Here is a 20,756-nt window from a genome sequence, read left to right on the forward strand (position 1 = left end):
AGATGGGTCATTATCACATCAGCACTTCAGCTAACAGGAAGAGAGAAAAAAGTGCAAGTGGTGGGTGTACCCATTCTCTTTAAGAGTGTATCACGGAAATTGCACACACCATGTGTGCTCACTGACTATTGGCCACACCTAGCTGCAAGGAAGGCTGGAAAATGTTATCTTATTTCTGAGAAGCCAAGTATCCAGCCAAATTTCATTACTCTTGAAGAAGTGTGTGGTGGGGGGGTGGGGGGGAGGGGGAGGGAGGAGCAGATATTCAGATGCTATCCCTGTCCCAGCATAGGTGGAAAAGCATTTTGTAAACTCCTAGGTACTTTCCAGATACATTTCTAGATATATTTGGCTAATATACTTTTAACAGTTATAATTCCAATTTTGATTAAGTTATTTTGGTGACATGGTTAAAATGCTTGATTCTTCATCCATTCACTCAGTAAAACAATTATTAAGCATTTCCTTGGTTTCCAATATATTTTCCTGTCTCCTTCCTAGTACTTGAGAAGTACTAAGGTAATATTTAGGTGCTCTAAGTATTATTAGTTAAGTGAATATATCACTGACTAGTATTATGAGTCCTTTGAAACCTCAAAAATTGAATTCCTGGGGAGTGCCTGGGTGGCTTAGTTGGTTAAGCATCTGACTCTTGATTTCAGCTCAGGTCATGATCTCACCATGGTGAGATTGAGCCCTGTGTCTGGCTTTGTGCTGGGCGTGAAGCCTGCTTAAGATTCTCTCCCTACCTCTGCCCCTTTCCCCCACTTGCTCTCTCTCTCGCAAAAAAAATTGAATTCCTGAACCCTGTACCCCTCCCCTCTTCCCGCCCTGCAACCCCATCACCATCACCTGTACCCCTGTTTTACTTACAGCTTTGACCATCTCAGTTGATGGTAACTTCATTTTCCCAGCAACTCTGACCACTATTTTAGAGTCATCCATACCTCTTCTTTTTCTTTAACACTGACATCCGCTTCATCAGCAACTCCTCTTGGCTCTGTCTTTAAAAATATATCCAGAACTTGGCTACTTTTTATCACCTCCACTACTACCACTATGGCCCAAGCCACCATCATCTTTCATGGGATTACTACTAAAAGCCTCTCACTTGACCTCCCTGCTTCTGTTTTCTTGCCTGTTAGAGAAGAGAAGGCATTCTGTAATGAATATATTGAATAATAAATGTGAAAGTCATAGTCTTTCTCCCTGAAGAATTTATAATCAGTTTTAGAGATACAATGTATATGCATTGAAGAAGATGAAAGTGTTAAATATTATGCTGTTGATAGATAAGGAACTGAGATATACTTCATAATAAGAGGGATAGAATAGGAAATGGAGGTAGTTTGGGATTCCATGAGTCCCTTCTGTGCCATATGCTTCCATTTTGACACAGGGCAAAACTAGGTTCTTTATTTTTTTCTATTTATAACATGCTAATAATAATGCTGGCTATGATTACTTCCTTAGGAATTATGAGACTGGTAGTGATCTTCCTTTAGGTAATTTTTTTTTTTTTTTTAGTCTCCTGTTATTTGAGTCTAGCAAAAGATTAGAAACCCTTTAAAGCCAGTCCTTTTTAAGGTTGTCAGAGATTACAGTTATTTCATTGAGTTATTTTTTCCCCCTCCTTTGAAAGCTTTTGCAAATTTTAGAGCACTTCAGTCTACCATGTGCTTTAACAGAATATGATTTGAAGCCTCATGAAGCATTATACATTAAAGCTGTTGCCTTCAGTAATGGGTCCTGTAGACAGCTGCCAGTCATTAACTGATTGGATGCAAATGATGATGGGTGAAGCCTGTCGTAGTGACTGTGCTGCTAATTTATGGTTTAAATCTGGATGGTGGAGAAATGATAGCTGATTTGGACTATGTAAACCACAAGTCCTGTCTCATTATGTGGTTGATAATGTCAGGAAAATACTAGACATAGTTGATTACTGTAGTTTGCTGATTTCACAATGACTCTTTGCATTTTTGTGCTTAGGAAAGAGGAAATTTTCTCTGATGACTGCTTTAAGGAGCAACACACATAATATTTGAAAGTGTTTGTATGCGGGCGTGTGTGTGTGTGTTTAAAACAACATATTTTGGAAACCATATTGATTAGTATCTGCTTGAAAAAAACCGTTTTTTAATTCATTAAAAGTGGTTACATGTATGATCACACTTCGTGGCCTCTGGCTTTCTCTGAATCCCCATATGTTTGGCTCTCTGGAGAATTGGGTACCATCGATCTGCTACTGTGGCTTTTTTGAAGGCACTACCCAATTTTCATTTTCTTTCTCTCATTTTCCACAGCTCTTTCTTCTATAGGATGGCCTCTTTCCTAAATTGATTCATTCTCAAGGTTCTGTCCAAAGATTGCCTTTATTTTCCTTTTTGTATAGATTCTAGAACACTTCCTGGTATATATAGTAGGGGGTTGGTAAATGTGTAATTGAATTTCTAAATTATTTTCCTCATGACCTCTTATCCACGTGGAACTTTTCCACTTGGATGTTTTGCCAGTACCTCAAACTCATCACCATCTTCCTTAAAACCAACTATTTGCCCACTTCCTTATTCATTAAGGTCATAAGCACAGACTAACAAAGTTATTATCCAGAAACAGATCAGTGAACACATAAACTTAACAAAGAATGATAGCATATAGGTGGCATATCTGGTATCCCAAAGGCATTTAAATTTTTTTAAGTTATAGATTAGAAAAATCAAGTAATTTCCTTAGAAGAGTTTGTTTATTAACTATCAATTTGCTTTAAACAACATGACTATGATTTTTAATTGTTTGAAAATAATTTCTTGAAAAATAGGAGCAATTAAACAGGGTTAATCCAAGGAAAACTTGTCCAAAAGGTAAAGTTTATTTTAATGTCTGTTTCTAATGTAAATATGTGAAATGATATAAGTGATGTATATTTAATGACACACGTATTTAAAACTCTAAAGGTGATTACCCAAGGGTTCTATATTCAGTTCCTCTTTATGCACATGACAAACACTGCCCATTTTGATATTGAAAAGGATAGAAAATAGTTGTTGCAGCCATATGGAGTTTGACGATTTTTCTTTCTTCCTGGAATTATGTAAAACTGATAGTGCTGTTTCAACCCCATGTAGTTTCTGATTTCAAGCAGCAAGTGTGTTGAGGGAATAGCATTTTACTTAGGAAACAACTCATAATTTAAGTGAAATCTAAACCTTCAAGTCATGTGAAACTTGACTAATTCATTGTAGATTTTATGGTATGAGTTTTTGTTTACCTCTAGTTGAGTGTCTTCTTTAATTGTGGTGAACTGCTAGCATTTAAACAGCTAACACTGAAATTGTATAGTAAATGTTCCCGTATTTCTTCGGTAATTTATTTTGTTATTTCTGAAGTAAGATGAAAATATTTTAAAAGGGGTTTAAATTTTTATAAAAAAATAAAATTTAGCAGTAAAGTCAGGAAGGGCAATGAGTGTAGCATTTTACTTAAGACCAGCTGGCCTGGGTTAAAAAGCTGTAAAATACAGATTTTCACTTTTAACAGAGAGATGTGATAGGAGAGAGCTAGCAAAAAGCACCAGGAAAGGCTGATTGCGAGAAAAATACTACAAAGTTAATTCAGGCTTCCACAGAGTAGAGAAATTCTATGTGGCTTCACCTCAATCCATCTCTTCTCTCTTGAGTAGAAAATTAAAATATAAAATAATGGGAGTGGCAAGAATAAAAGGAAAATGTCTCATTAGCTCAACCAAAGTATTTTAAAAAATAAATATGTTAAATTGTTAAAAAATAAGGCCAGTTTAAAACATTTGAGTTTTGAAGGAATCAGTGGTTGCTTTTTAGTTGGGATGGGGTAGCTACAGACGTTCCAAAGCATCAGGTTTCCTTGCCTCTAAGAATGGAAGTGACATATAAATCTTTTCTTTAGTTCCAGCTCTCATGACCCCAAGTACAGTTGTATGGGGGAAAAAAAAAATACTGGACCACAATATGAAGCAGGTGACACACTACTTACCCTGTCTTTAAAATTGTCCATAACAAAACTTTTCGAATCTTTATGGGCTTTCGAAAACTCTAAAACCTAAAATTAACATTGCCTTAGATTGAATACATTTTACCAGTGGTTATATTTCAAAGGAATTCAAACCAGCGTGTTATTAAAACAAATATGAAGTTAAATTATTCTGATTTCCATACTAGTTTTTGTGATTGATACTTAGAATGCAAACATTTTTGCTCTTCCTAAATATATCTGAAAAGATGAGAAATGTGTATACATACTGTTTAAAGAATACTACCAAAACAAGTAGCCATTTCACAGCTTAAGAACACATTAGACCAGTATCTTTGAAGACCTTCCCCCATTCGTCTTTTTTCAGTTTTGTTTCTTTTGATTAACTTCTTTTATTTTATGCTAGAACCTCCATTACAATGTTAAACAGAAGTGACGACAGCAAATTTTTTGTCTCATTCTTGTTCACAAAAGGATGTTTTTAGTATTTCACCATTAATTACGGGCATTTTGTAGGTTTTTCTGTAGATGCTTTTATCTGTAGAGTTTTCTTCTTATTTCTAGTTTAAGATTTGTTTTTAGGAATTAATGTTGATAATGTCACAGATTTCCCCCCACTCAATCTGTTAATTTGATGATTTATATTAATAGATTTTCTAATGAATGTACTTTGCATTCGTGGAGTAAACCCAAGAATTATAATGTGTTATCATTTTTATATTCTTCTAAATTTGTTTTTTACCCATGTTCCTGAATGAGATTGGCAATTCGGATCTTGTGCTTATCGTATTCTGGTTTTAGAATCAATTAATCTTTCAGAATCAGTTTGGGAGTATTACTTCTTTTGTGTTTGCTGAAAGATTTTGAGTAAAACTAGAGTTCCTTTTTCTTTGTAATTGGCAGAATGTACCTGCAAACCTGGCTGAGCCTGAGGTTTTGTTTATAGGTGGACATAATTTATTCTACTTTCTTCATTTCTTCCATGATTTTGAAAACATTTAAGATTGACTTTTGGATTGATTTCAGGATTTTTTTTTCTTCCTGGATCTTGTTCAGTTTAACTAGTTTCAAATTTATTTGCACAAAGCTATACATAATGTTCTCACACTATCTTTTTGGAAATCTCTGTTGCAAGATTAGTTTAAAACATATTTTTACTTTGAGAGGATTTGAACAACAGATGTTGTGTTGTCCCAAACTTTGTGAAGGTGAATTTATGTATAGGAATTCCCAGGGAATTTTTTTATTCTTTTTTTTCTGTTTGTCCAGATATTTTTGACAGAGAATGCATTTGCCTTCTCCTCTGAGGTTTTTTTTTTTTTTTTTTTTTTTTTTTTTTGCTCGTTTGTTTGATTTTGTCTAGTTCATCTCTTTAGGCTGTTTGCTTTCAGGGGCTTGAGTTTATGTGGTTTCTGCAATCTGAACTCTCACTTAAAGCTGATTAAAGCCCAAGGCCTCGTTCATCATAACGTCACATATGCAGAGTGAATGACATCCTCAGAGCTGTTTACCCTTATGGATTCCTGCTTGCAAGCAGTTTCTAGACCTAGGGATTCCCCTTAACTTTCCTACCAACTAATACATCCCTTAACAAATATTTTTATTTTTTGATCTAGCATTTTTATGCATTCTGTACAAGGAGGGGATGTCTGGACTTTGCGTTCCACCTGCTGCCAGGATGGGGAGGCTGAGAAAGGATTTCAAATCTGGCATCTATTAAGAAATGATTAGTTGTATTACAAGTTATTTTTGAGCATAGAGTCATTTGTTTAGTCTTAAACTAGTATTTTTGAAATTTTAAATTCTCTTTCAACGAAAGAGAACCAAGTTACTAAAGTAAGCTGACAAGTATATCAGAGCACTATCTAATACAAAATGAAATTAGAGGTATTTAACTGTTATAAATCACAGAGGGGTAAAATATATTTGTTTCCTGGCGTAATAAGAAGTTACAGATAATGTCGCAGATACTGCAGGCTTTTAAGAAAACAAACAGAACATGTTTTTTAGTTAGCCTTTATTACGCGTATACCCCTATCCACCCATCACTGGTGATCATGGATTTAAAAGATTTCAGGTAAGTCTCACGGGATTATGGAAAAATCTGAGATGTTCCAACTCTTATAATAATTTTTGAAAAAGGGTTAGTTGTAGGAGAATGTTTATATATCATTCTATTGGGAAGATGGCCAAGACAAAGTGTGAGCCCTATTTTTACATACAGGTATTAAATTAGAAATCTCATCTTTTTAGCTTTGCATATTAGTATTAAACTTGTATGTTATTTTGGAATATGAATATTACCAGCCAGGGGGATCTAGCAGGAATATACATATTAACTAGTGTACTAAAAATTAAATAAGGATAAAACATATTAAAAGTTTTGATTTAAAAGATAATAATATTGTTTTCCAAGTAAGAAACCATAATCCAATTTGATTAAATAGTAGAGAGAAATTAAAAAAAAAAAAGACCATCTGGAAGGCAGAGCTATATTAGAGGCTTTATTGTGTCATACATTTAGGAGTTTAGGATTCTAATTCCCAATAATACTAGCTGCCACTCTGAACATTCATTCAGTCATCTTAAACAGCGTAATTCAATTCTTTTATGTAAAACGCCGCAGGATATTATATTAAAATATCAACATTAATATCTTTTTTGGAAGGAGTGTAGACATACATGTTAATTAGGAAACTTTCTAGGGATTTTAAATTTAGAGAGAAGGAACTGGATGAGATATTTAGTAAAACAGCTGAGAGTCACATTTTGACAAAAACAGGGATTACTGAGATGTCAATGCACTGTTTCTGTGAGTGCAGTTCTTCTGGATGGGAGAGGAAGCTCACAGTTTTATAATGTTTGGGGCTCTGTGTATTGCAACTGGGAGCTTCTAAAATAAATGCGAGAAATCGTTTTTCTTCTTTCTTCTCTTCTCTTGGGGAAAGGGAGTAAATTTCTTCAATTATATATCATGAGACAACCAGCAAAGACCAGAAGGTCTCTGATATGTTGATAGATTATCTGTTTTTACTTCATCAGTTGGCTTACTCTCTGAGTCTCACAAATACACTTTGGTGGTGTGCAATACTGATATACAATACCTCATTTCTCTACTTAACTCTGTTTTTAATAATCTGAATATTTTCCAAGGCTGGCTTCAAGTCATGTTCACCCTAGTGGTTAAGATTGAATAGTGTTGTCTGTATTTGTATGAGTGTTGAAACAGTTTTAAAGTAGAAGTGAGTTTCTGGGCTTATGTAATGAAAATATGAGCATATTAATTAATGATATTGTACAAATCTTTGTATTCTGTATTTTCTTATCTTCAGTCTAAATGATATATTTGAGGGGCGCATGGGTGGCTCAGTCGGTTAAGCTTCCGATTTCGGCTCAGGTCTTGATCTCATAGTTTGTGGGTCCGAGCCCTGCGTTGGGCTCTGTGCTGACAGCTCGGATTCTGTGTCTCCCTCTTTCTCTGCAACTCCACCACTTGTGCGCTTGTTTGCTCTCTCTCTCTCTTTCAAATATAAATAAACATTAAAAAATAAAAAAAAATAAATGATATATTTGAGACTACTTTTGCTTTTGAAACTCTATTATTTGGAAGCAGTGATATGGGATTTTAAAGTATCTTTTGTTGTTCCACATTAGGATAATGATTTTTAGATCATTTTTGAGGGCAGGCGATACCATCCCTAAAGTCCTTCCTGTGCCATGCCTCTTTGCTCTAGGATGTGATTCTAGAAGTAAGAGGTTATGTGGTGCTTTGCTCTGAGGCCTATCATGCTTTGGTTGTGGCTACTGGTTCTCATTCCCAAATTGAACCTAGAGTAGATACTTACTTTTGAGGTTTTAACTTAAAAGGTTGGATTTAAAAAAGTGTATCCTAACCTCAATTCTGATTATTTGATAGGAAAATACAGCTTCTCTGGGCACTCGTGTCTCAATTGGTTAAGTGTCTGGCTCTTGATCTCAGCTCAGGTCATGCTCTCACAGTTCATGAGTTCGAGCCCCACATGCTGCAGAGCCTGCTTGGGATTCTGTCTCTCCTTCTCACTGCTCCTCCCCCACTTGTACACGTGCATGCTTTCTCTCTCCTCTCAAAATAAACTTAAAAAAATATTTAAAAATTTTAAAAAATATAGCTTCTCTATGGGTTTTAATCAACTTGACATGTAATTAGTTTGCATGTCAATATTACTTTAAGACTCATGGATAAAATAATACAGATTTATGTCCCCCAAACCACATAATCTAATCATCAGGGCGTAATGTTCATTAATCACTCATATGTGCCCAGTGGATGTGTTTGTTGCAAAAGGTCCTGTAATAGCCTCTGAGAATGCCCTGCTGTGATGCCAGCTAGTTAAGATTAGAACTTCCGGAGACTAAACCAGCCCTTCTCTTTCTTATATACCTCACTTGATGTGATAATGTCATTTAGTGCATTGACCCTTCGCTTTCTTCGTATTTATTTTACCCTTGTGTATAATAGATTGCTTTCACTGTTTGGAAGTACAGTGTTCTGGATTGTACATTTAAGTCTGTTAAACAAGAAATAGCATTCTTCGTTTCAATATCATGTTTTTCAAGTGATGCAAAAGTGCCTGAAGTATTTGCTGTGTAGCCTTTTTTTTCTTTTAATTTTTTTTTTAATGTTTATTTATTTTTGAGACAGAGAGAGACAGAGCATGAACGGGGGAGGGGCAGAGAGAGAGGGAGACACAGACTCAGAAGCAGATTCCAGGCGCTGAGCCATCAGCCCAGAGCCCGATGCGGGGCTCGAACTCACGGACCGCAAGATCGTGACCTGAGTTGAAGTCAAGTCGGACGCTTAACCGACTGCGCCACCCAGGCGCCCCGCTGTGTAGCCTTTTTAAAGAACCTTTATCTCGGGGCGCCTGGGTGGCGCAGTTGGTTAAGCGTCCGATTTCAGCCAGGTCACGATCTGGCAGTCCTTGAGTTTGAGCCCCGCGGTCCGTGAGTTTGAGCCCCGCGTCAGGCTCTGGGCTGATGGCTCAGAGCCTGGAGCTTGTTTCCGATTCTGTGTCTTCCTCTCTCTCTGCCCCTCCCCTGTTCATGCTCTGTCTCTCTCTGTCCCAAAAATGAATAAACATTGAAAAAAAAAATTAAAAAAAAAAAGAACCTTTATCTCATGAACTGTACAGAAAAAAAGGCAAAGACAATTAACCTCCCTCTATTCTGTTGTTATAGTCAGCTGAAAGTACAGGAAAATACTTTAAAATGATAGTTGCCCAAGATTTGTGCATATAGCAAAGGTAATTAGTGTTTTTAGAGATTTCATATTCAATAGATAATTGTTCTTTTTTTCTTATTAGCATGCATAAATATTTTTTACTCACATGGGTTATTGAAATTTGTATTTTTACTAATTATATTTTTAAAGCCCCTTTTCCCTAGTATTAACTCTACTTTTGCAATGTTCAGTACTAGCTGCTGAGTTGATAAAAGTGACTGTCAAAAATTAATATAGAGAGGCTAATGTAAGGTATGAAATAGTGTCCTGATACACTATATTTGAGATGTACTATGTTTTTATTTAGAAGCAGATTTTTTTGGATAACATATGAACTTGATGATTTTCAAAACTTTGAGTTTTGTTTTTGTTGGCCTGGATTTACTTGGCAATATAGTTCTCAATGGCACACTCAGAGATCCTGAATATAGGAGACGTCCTATAAAAGTGTATATCTAATTGGTTATGTTTCTAATAGATGATAATGAAATACCATTCCTTTTCCATAATAATGTACTTTTCAGAATATATATCTCTTATCTTATTTCATCATCTCAGTCATGCTGGAGTTTAACTTGGGCAAGCATCTTTACACCTGTTTCACAGATGAAACATTGAGAGGCAGAATGCTTAAGGAGAAATAGCATGGCAAAAAGTGCAGATTTTGCAGTAAGGTAGGTGTGCGACCTAATCTTAACACAGGCTCTTAATAGCTGTTTTCATTATTCTTATAGTGTTATCACAACCCCTCTGAAACTCAAGTTGCTGATCTGTATAGTGAGTGTGCAGTACCACACAGGGTATGTGTAGCATATCCAGGCCAGGGTGTGGCCCACAATTCAAGCTTGCTAAATTACAGCTTTTGCTATTGCTAATAAGAAATGGAAGATTCGAGTAATTTACTTGTGTATACCCAGATCTAATTGGTAACAGGACTCTACTAAAACTTTGGTTTCGGGTATTTTGTTTTACATTTCCACATCAAAATTCCTTTTAGTGACCATTAGTAGGAAACTAACCTGGGCCATTTGATGGCATCATCATTCAATGATGACAGGATTCACTATGAGATAAAGCAGATTATGAGATTCGATTTTAAGAGAACAAAAGAGGGATGCGTTTGTGGCTCAGTTGGTTAAGCAACTGACTTCAATTCAGGTCATGATCTCAAGGCTCTTGGATTCCAACCCACCTTGGGCTCTGTGCTGACAGCTCCAAGCCTGGATGGAACCTGCTTTGGAGTCTGTGTCTCCTTGTCTCTCTGCCCCACCCCCACTACTGTTCTTTCTCACTCTCAAAAATAAATGAACATTTAAAAAAAATTTTAAAAAGGAGAACAAAAGATCCTCTTGTAAATAAATAAAAGGATTCTCTTTCTCCCCCCTGGAGTTGTTTAGGATTCTTGATATTGTTGTTTAAAAACTCTTGGCTTTCCTAAGCATTTTTCATCTTTCAGACCTGAGCCAGACTCAGACAATGGCACCCATGTGAAGCAAGGGATTCTTTGGGACATTTCTCTTTCTGATACAAAATCAGAAGCAACTCAGCCACTCTTTATAATCAATCTAAAGGTGCCCATTGAACAACTTCACAGTCTCAGTCTGACTTCATGAGAGATCAGTCTGATTTGAGGAATTTCTAAAAAGCCTGCACTGAATCAGTAGCCTGTTATGTAAACAGGGTCACTGCATGTGGTGTGCCGGATTATATATTCACCAAGTGTTTTTGTTGTCTACTTTTAACAGTGTGACAGGCTCAAAAGGGTCTGTTTTTAAGATCTGAGGAGAAACTCAAGGTTTAGGTGCTTCCAAATTCATTACACTTCTAAATGCAGTTGTATTTACTATGCTATTATATAGTACTGTGGGTTAGTTATTCTGAAACTTTGCAGACAGCACGTTGCCATTAGAAAGGGATATAGAGCAGATTTTTTGTTTTGTTTTAATGGAGAGTCCATGGGAAAACTTCTGACCACAGATGAGAGAAGTTCATGAATAAAGGCAGGCACAGGGGAGACCCAGCAGTGCAGATCACGAGTGGAACTGGTAACAGACACTGGGCTATAGATATGGGGGTGACCCATCATCAGTGTCAGGAATGTGGTAGAGATGACAGATGCTAAGATGCTAAGGAACAACTCTAAATGTGTTGAAACGCAAACACCTGCTCTGAATTTTATATGTGGATATTGTACTATGCACATAGATATTCTAGTGACTAACAATGTTTTCAGGACAGTGTTAACATGTTATTGGGCTACTAAATTTTACCATGTCACTTTTAATACTTGTTTTTTTCTTTATAGGAATAAATTTAGTTTCAGGTTCATCCAAAGTAACTAAAGATACAGAACTACGAGGAAATAATTGCATATTATAAAATTGCTATAATTAGAATTACATAAAAGTATATGGTATGAATTCTGGTATCCTATGAATCATAGTCTTTACATTATGTCTGCTTTTTCACTTTACATCTTAACTAGACAGTTTCTTTTCTTTTACCCACTTAATATGTTCTTTCTTGTAATAATTCAAGGTTTCATTACTATAGGAAAAATAAGTTCTTGTCGTCTTATAAGGACTTTTATTTCCCTGGAGTGACTATCAATAATTAGTAAAAAGCCCAGGCTACAAATGTTGACTCCCTTATGGTCTTTACTAATGGAAGGAGTGTAGTTTAAAATATATATACATATAATATATATAATATATATATATATTATATGTATATATGTATATTATATATATATTGCATTTATATATATACACATTGCTATATATATATATATATATATGCACATATAATATTATATATATATTGCATTTATTGCAAGTTCCATGCAGTTACGTGGCTCTTTGTAATTCTCCTTTGGCAGTTTTCTTTCCCCTCTTTAAAGTGAGAAAGTTTAACATAATTAACCTTTATAACTTAAAATGATACTTAAGTTATATCTTTGGTAATCCCATTTTGGGGAATTTACCTAAAGTCCTGTGTTCCATAGTGATTATAAGCAAGGGCTTTGGAATGAGGCAGACATAACTTTTACCTTTATTAGTTTATACAGGTCACTTGACTTCCCTGAGACTCAGTTTCCTCCTCTAGGATTAACTGATGATAATCTTCTTTATTATATGGATTAAGAGTTAATGTATACACAACATTTAGGCCTGTCATCTGAATGGACATAATTCTTACCAGACACATTAGGCATTACTGTATTTATTTTATTTTGCACCTGGTCCGGCTTTGATAACTGGCAAGATTTCAATTTTTTAACCCTTTTTGGTGGTTAGCATTCTGATTTCAAACAGGTAACTCATATTGGAGGAAACAAAATTGAGGATTTATTACCTTATTTTTTGTAGTTAAATGTTTCAGTTCTGCCAGATCTTTACATAGAACTCAAGTTTTGAGATAGAGTCTAAAGACCTATGTTAAAGTTCTAAGGTAAAAATAAGTTAGAGCTGAGGGCAGAAGTCCAAAGTGAGTGTCCTTAATGATTTTGGTGACCCTGATCATTGCACCAGTGAAATGAAAATGCTGATATGATCACTCTCAGGCATGATTGCTTCTGTAGACCTGAATGGTAAGTAACTTAAATTTAAATCATAATATTAAGGGAGTTGTTCATCTTAGCTAATTTTTTGAAGAGTGCTGTATGCCAAAGTCGTAAGAAAATTATTTTAACCTTTATGATAAGTAAGTATACATGTCTTCAGACTTTTAGTATAAAGTGAAAATATCCTTGAAAAAATTGCTCAAATCTTCCTCCATGGATTTTGTGAAATCTGTCAAGAGATAGGAAATTGCAATAGTGTAAGTTTGAAGTTAGTCTGTGAACTTAGAAATACCATGTATTTGAATGAGGGTTTTGAAAAAAAAATTGGAGGTATTTATTGCTGTAGATCACTTAGCATTTCTAGAGGGAGCTCACATTTGATTTTCTCTTTAGAACAACTTTAGCAAGATGGGAATATTTAATTGTTCTTCTGCCTTTCAAGGAACATAAAATAAACTGTGGCAGATTGTGGACTAAGTACAAGAGGAGCTTTCATTGTGAATTAAGGTCAAGTTTCTTCGTAAGTGGATACCTTTTAGATGCAGTTGAATATCAATGTGAAGGGCCCTTGAGATGTTAAGAGTTATTCTAACTACTTCACTTCCTGATATTTCAACAGAAAAATTTTGTTTTCTTTTCGAAAATAAGATAACTTCATAGGTCAGATTTTCTAAAGCTGATTCTCTTATACTGAGAAGTAGCTGTTTGCTTTCCCTTCATGTAATCATCCTGTATGCTTAGTCCTGGGGAATAAATCATGTGCTTGTTAAACAATGCTTTTTAAATGTCTGTTCCGTGCAAGGCATCTTCAGGGCACTTACAAGATCTTGATAAATGTACCCGAGTCCCCAGCATCTTTGAGCAACAACCTTTTGTTTACAGAGTATGTTCTATTGCCAATAAGTTAACTGGAAAATGTGACATTTAAAATTATATTCCCAAAGAAATGTAAAACACTTAATATATTGTTTGGCATTAATTTTTCTGTGGTATGAAAAATACATTATGAAATATGGGTACAGGATAGCTTTATTTTGTTGTTCCTGGAGGATTTTTTTTTGCTCCTAGTGGTTCTGAGGGCTGATGACTCATTTGAATAATTTATTTTGTTTTCATATTATACTCCAGTCCCTCAATTAAATATGTAAAAATATTGAGTATTATAATAGGTTATTCTACTTTATATTCAAACTCAATATTGATAGTGTGAGACAGCTTTATCTCTAAGTAGATTCTGATGCATGGAAATATCTGGATCTGCCTTGTCAATAACTTTTTGCTACTTAGGGAGTTAAACTCCTGTTTTCTCATCAATGAAATGGGTGTAGTAATATACCTCAGAGGTTTTTATTGGGTTAAGTTCTGGACACTGTCAAAGCATATAGTAAGCTTTAAATAATGGAAGTACTCTTGTTATCTTTATTATCATAATCTATTTTAAAATTTCTTCTCTCCTTCCTCTTCCCTCCACTTTTTCCTCTGCATAGGCTCAGAGTACTACAGGGTAAGGCCATGAGATGAGACAGCAGTTCTCTCAAATTAAAGCAGTTTCTTATAACACTCATTTTGTAAAATAACAAAAATAAGATGAATACTCTGAATATTTTGAGATGCTATTGGGAAGAACTTTTAAAAACTACATAGAGATTTTAGAAATAACTAATTAACATTTTTTGAACTTCAAAGAAGAGCTTTATTATATTATCTTCAGAGTTTAAAGTGTGAATTAGATTTCATGTGTGTACCCTGTCTATTAAAGTATGGACTTTAAAAGCAATGAGATATTTTTTTAGGCTTCATCATAATTTCTTGGATGAATTTCAGAGATTTTATTTCAATAAAACTGTACTTAAAAAAATACATTTATGAAATGAGTGCATCACTAAAATATATGGGCCTAAAAATGTAAAAAAAATGTAAGTGACATTAAATATTAATGAAAATGTAAGATCTTTTAGTTCTGTTGGGCCAAAGTGTAATTACCAAGTGAAAATTTGAAGATAATCCCAGACATCTGTTTCTGATTGTCTTACTACAAGAAAAAGTTTAGTGAATGTTAAAACTCTTTATTCCTTAAGTAGGATATAGGATAACCCTGTCTCTATTTTAAAAGAATGTGGGACCTTAATTTTTCTTCTCTCTCTTCCTTCCTTTCCTTCCCTCCCCTCCATTTCCCCTGTGTCCCCTCTCCACCTAACCCAGTTGTAGACAGTTAGATTAATTATATTCCTAGGTTCATGGCCAGTTTGATCATGACCAGGATAATCCCTTCAGGTTTCCTCTCTTTTATTCATGTGTTTATTCCCATTAACTCTTCCTAACTTCATCTTCCCTTTGCACCATAGACAACTGCTCTAATGTACTTGATTTTCATCCTTAGATTTGTAGTATGCCTTTGCAAAATGTGTAGTGATATTTTGGGTGAAATGAACTTTTAACATTTATAGCTAGTGTTGTGACACAGAATGCACCTGATATTTTGATTCTTTGTTGGCTTTTTAAGGTCCATTCATGTGTCAGTGTTTATATGGTGTTTGTTGGTCCTCACCTGTGCATAGTAATACATGAAGTTTATTTCCCACGTGGTACTCCCATGATGGACATGTTGATTGCTTTCCACTACCAGCCAACACTAAGAGGCTTGCATTAAACACCCTTTTACGTGTTCTCTTCGATGAACATTTCTTTGGCCATGGGATTGCTGGTTAGGGCTTATCCTGGATTTGGTGAATCTTGTTGATTTGACTGAGTTCTGTCAAATGGCCCAACAGGATGGCTGTCTCAGGCTTACACTGCCACCAGATAGTACACTGGGCCTTCCCCCACAATCCCACTAGTACTTGGTTTTATCCGGTTTTCTAAATATTGCCAGTCTCAAATCTCATTGTTCTCATTTGTGTTTCTCTGGATTGCTAAGGAATTTGGATATTAGTTAAAATGCTTTAACTTACTTATTTTGTTTTAATTTAGGTTCATTTCCTTTGCCCATCTTTTTCCCCTCTCTGTTGGATTTATCTTTTTCTGGTTGCTTTGTTAGGAGTTTTTTCTTCTTTTTATTTAAATGTTTGAAATATCTTATCCTAATGTATTAATGCATATTTAACTTTGTCCCTGTTATCCCTCAATAATTAGAAGTCTTTAATTTTGAGATACTCAAATTCATCATTTTGTAAACCTTTTGAGTTATATTTGAAGGTCTTTCTAAGAAATCTCTTCTCCTTCCACAAGATATTCTCTTACATAGCCTTGTTAGCTTTATCTTTTCACATTTAACTTTTAAAGCTATCTGGAATTTACCTTTGCATATGATAAATATGGTATAAAACTCAAGTTTTATATTTCTCCTAGATTGTGGTTAGAATACATTTTCTTAGTATACTAATAAACAATGCAAAAATATTGATTGAAGTTACTTAGAATTTATAGATAAATTTTGGGAAAATTAATGTTAATTAATTGTTATATTAATCTTGTTAAATTGTCCTGCCCATGAGCCTTAGAATATTTCTCCATATTTTTCAAGTTTGGATAGTTTGGGTAGTTTCAATTACTCAGACTAGCTACATTTAAAAATTGATCTGATATAAAAAAAAGTTGACTTGGTTGATATGATCAAATTTAAGTAAAAAAAAAAAAATAACAAGAAAACCATGGCTACTCTGATTAAGTCTTTAGGATAATTCTATAGCTGTGAAATCATGACGTTAGCCCTCCTAAAATATACTTTTTATAGTTCACTTCAATGTGTTTTCTTCTAAACCATATCTGTGATAGCTAAATTTTAAATGTTTTTTTTAATTCATTGATTTTTAAAATTTTTTTATTGAAATACGATAAATGATCAGTTTATGAAAAGAATTACTATTTAGTTGACCCCAGTGGAATTTTTAAATTTTAGGTCATATTCTATAAGATAGTTTTATATATTTAGAAGTGATCTTTATGTTAGCATTGAGGGTTTTTTTCTTTAATTTTTTTTTTAACGGTTGTTTTTGAGAGACAGAGATGGAGTGTGAGCAGGGGAGGGGCAGAGAGAGATAGGGAGACACGGAATCCGAAGCAGGCTCCAGGCTCCCAGCTGTCAGCACAGAAACCAATGCAGGACTCAAACTCACAAACCATGAGATCACGACCTAAGCCGAAATTGGACACTCAACCGACTGAGCTGCCCAGGAGCCCCAGCATTGAGTTTTTGTAGCAGTGATGCAATAATTAATCATATTTAAATTTGAATGTGTGGAAATAGTGACAGCAGTTTTTGCACCAAAAAACAAACAAACAAACAAACAAACAAACACCCAAAACCTAAAATGTATTTTGGTAAACACAGTACTGAAGAACTGTTATTTAAGAAAAAAGGGATTTTGATGCCTTAAACTTATGACTAAGGAAAATAATGATTTGGGGGGACACCCGAATGCTCACTGCTAATTTGAGACAAATATTTGAGCTGGTAGTTTGCCCTAAGGTGACCTGCCCACTTTGCAGGAAGCCAGGTAGTGGTGATCTGTCCATTCTTCTTTAACACTGAAAGAGGAGACTGGTATGCAGGTAATAAATGAGCTTGAGGGGGGAAAAAAGGGGGGGGGATTTTGAAAAGGAATTGTTTTCATATTTGAGTGTGATGCCTTTCAGCCTAAGACCATCAGGAACACAGTGATAGTGAGGAATTTGGCTTAATTACTACTTGCACTGAGGGAACACCACATCATGGGCATCCTGAGGTTGTGTCATAGAATTTGAATATTGGTTGGGTGATTTGGGAGAGCGTCTAAAGAAGCAGGGTGTTCTCTAGATTGGATGCTGAATCAATTGTGTGACTGGATAAAGAGGCCATTCATTTAGGAAGAGAGAGGGATGTTTTTGGTGTTTCTTGGGTTGTACACTGGCCTTTTTCTTTTTTCTGTTTAGTAAAATTATGAAGTAATCTTGCTTTGTCTCATTTATCATGGATTGAAAGTAATCTTGTCTCAAGTTGGTATTCTGTAAGAATGTGTAATATATAATAGAAAAATATAGCCTGGTGGTGAGAGTCTGATGAGTTCAGGACATCAAAGTCTACCCTCCCCCTCCCCCACTTTTTTCCTTCCTTCCTCTTTGTTCCACAAGTAGGTAAAATTGTTTTAAAAGTATATGCTTGGGGCGCCTGGGTGGCTTGGTCGGTTAAGCGTCCGACTTCGGCTCAGGTCATGATCTCATGGTCCGTGAGTTCGAGCCCCGCGTCGGGCCCTGTGCTGACAGCTCAGAGCCTGGAGCCTGTTTCAGATTCTGTGTCTCCCTCTCTCTCTGCCCCTCCCCTGTTCATGCTCTGTCTCTCTCTGTCTCAAAAATAAATAAACGTTAAAAAATAAAAAAAAATACAAGTATATGCTTGATTTGGGAATTTTCTTTTTCTTGTCCCAGTCACCTAGGCAATGACTGAATCATAAAGATGTGAGAGGCTTCCATCTGGACAAAGAACAAGAATCATGGTATTACATTGTGGCTTTGCCACAGATAACCTTGCTGGTGGTTTTTGATTCTGAGTTGTATTCTCACTTTGAAATAACCATCTCTTTTGCTGCCTGTCCCAGTGGAAGCCACCCTGGATCCTTTGCTTTTACTGTTCCCCTTATCTGGCATCACCAATCTTTGTAAGGCTGAGCTCCTTATCTTTTAGTCCTTAGATATCACATACATTTCCCTGTGTCTAAGATTATCTGTATAAATTGGCCTCATTCAGTCTACCTAGCTTTGTTTTATTTTGTTTGTAGCACTTAGCATTATCTGAAGTTAACCCATTTATTCTCTGGTGTGGTCCTCCTTCCCCACTCCTCTTCACATAAGCTTCTTCACATAAGCCACTTCAAACATAAGCTCCACGTGGGTGAGAACTTGTATGTATGTATGGGTCTGTGCACCCAGCCCCTAATAAAGTTCCGGGCACCGACTAGGTGCTAGCAAATATTTGTTTAATAATTAGATACGTACATAAATGAATAAATGACCAACTCAGTAAACATATTCTGAGCATAACTCTATGTCTGTTGACTATTAAAAAGAGAAACACTTGTTAGTTTATTATTTAATTGAGATGTAAGTTCCTGAAAAAAAATGCCTTAAAATATTCAAATCAGTGCTTTGCTATTGGTTTTTTGTTCAGCGTCTGTGTTCCAAGAGTATGGGTTGGATGAGATAGTATTATGATGGTGCTTTCCTGATGCTTAAATTAATACTTGGAGGCATTTCTGTGGAGTGATTCCAAGGTAAATATACTTTCATTCACTAATGCCACAATCAAAGCAGAACTTTGAGAGAAGTGAAGTGGGTTGAAAACAACCTGGCTATTAGGAGTTTCCGTAGATCCATACTTTATTAATTTGGTAATGGTGATGGTGGGAGAAGCAGGACTGGATATAAAATACATGTGACATTATACCTATTAAGTTTGAAGATAATTATAACTTACTTTGCTGTATGCTTTTCCTGCTATGTTTCCTGTTACTGAACTTAATATTGGGATTTTATTCCAATATTATATTATTGGATATTATAAAGTAATTTGACAATTATTATAAACTTATAAACTAATTCAGTATTATAAACTGTCAATATTATAAACTAATTCGACAATATTTTAAAACTAAGTTTTATCTTTCAGCTTAAGGATTTAATTTTTCATGGATTCATAATGCCAAGGTCTGATTTGTAGTGTGTGAAAGTTGGTTTGCCGTGAAAGATGAAATGTGGTATGAAAATCTTAGGTGAATGGTGGAAAAAGTTTGGAAGCCACCACTCTTGGATTGGAATTCCTGCTCTAATGCTTTTGTTTTAACTCTGCAACTTCTTTAGTGTCTCTGAGTCTGTTTCCTCACTCACAGAGTAGATGGGGTATTTATGTACAGGTCGGTGTTGAGAGCTCAGTGAGACGATCCATTTCAAGGGTGTGGTGTGGTATGTGACATTATTAAGTGATGAGTAATTGTAAGTGCAGTGCTTTCACTCTGTTTTCCATCAGAGGAAAAAGGAGTTATATGACTTTCCAAATATAGAAGATTATTATTCTCTGTAGATAACATAATGGCATATAATGCATTATATTTGACATTGTTTCTATAAGCAATGCTTGACATGGTAAATTGCAAAAGAGCACCAATCACAATAATATTAATGATAATAGCAAATATTTGTTAAGTGTTTGCCACATGTCTTAACACCTTTAATCCTTATCACAAGACCCATGAAATACTAATTATTTTTCCTGTTTTACAGACGAGTAAATTAAGGCACAGTGTTAAATTAGCAGGGCACACAGGCAACTTCATTACTGAAAGATTCTACACTTTTTTATTCATTAAAAATTGATACCGCCAAACCCCTTTCATTCTTCAGATAAAGTCAGTAATTATCCAAATAAGTATATTCTCGATACACAAAAGCCTTCTCATCCCTGCCCTCTGCCTGGGAAGGACTCTGGTTTTAGGACTCAATACCGCCTCTCCTTTCGGTAAAGAAGAAAGGCAGCAGAAGCATCCAGGCTTGAGTCCTAAGTCTGCAGACTGTACGGACAGTTGTTAATAGTGTAGGTTTGGTCTTTTGAATGTTGAAACATCATGATTACTTGGGGTGAAAAAGAGCATACAGAAAACACATATTTTTTTATTTTTTTTATTTTTTTAAAGTGTACTTCTTTATTTTGAGACAGAGACAGCATGAGCAGGACAGAGGCAGAGAGAGAGAAAAAAAAATCCCAAGCAGGGCTCCGTGCTGCCAGCACAGAGCCTGATGTGGGGCTCATACTCACAAAACTGTGAGATCATGACCTGAGCCGGAACCAGAAGTCAGACGCTTAACCAACTGAACCACCCAGGCACCCCAAAACACAGATTTTTTTAAAAGTATTATGTGTGAAAATACTGAGACACTGGCTTTCCTACAAATAAATTT

General features: G+C 35.3%; 1 protein-coding gene and 1 non-coding gene across 2 annotated transcripts in view; both read left to right on the forward strand.

Moving 5' to 3' along the window:
* The window catches only part of TMTC2 (transmembrane O-mannosyltransferase targeting cadherins 2), a 405,001-nt gene that overhangs the window by 196,864 nt on the left and 187,381 nt on the right, over positions 1 to 20,756 (forward strand). The window lies entirely within an intron of this gene.
* On the forward strand, positions 17,198 to 17,344 carry LOC122474080. The gene has a single exon (XR_006294781.1). It is a non-coding gene; the product is annotated as a U12 minor spliceosomal RNA (small nuclear RNA).

The sequence above is a fragment of the Prionailurus bengalensis genome, chromosome B4 (assembly GCF_016509475.1).
Source record: "Prionailurus bengalensis isolate Pbe53 chromosome B4, Fcat_Pben_1.1_paternal_pri, whole genome shotgun sequence".
Taxonomy (NCBI): domain Eukaryota; kingdom Metazoa; phylum Chordata; class Mammalia; order Carnivora; family Felidae; genus Prionailurus; species Prionailurus bengalensis.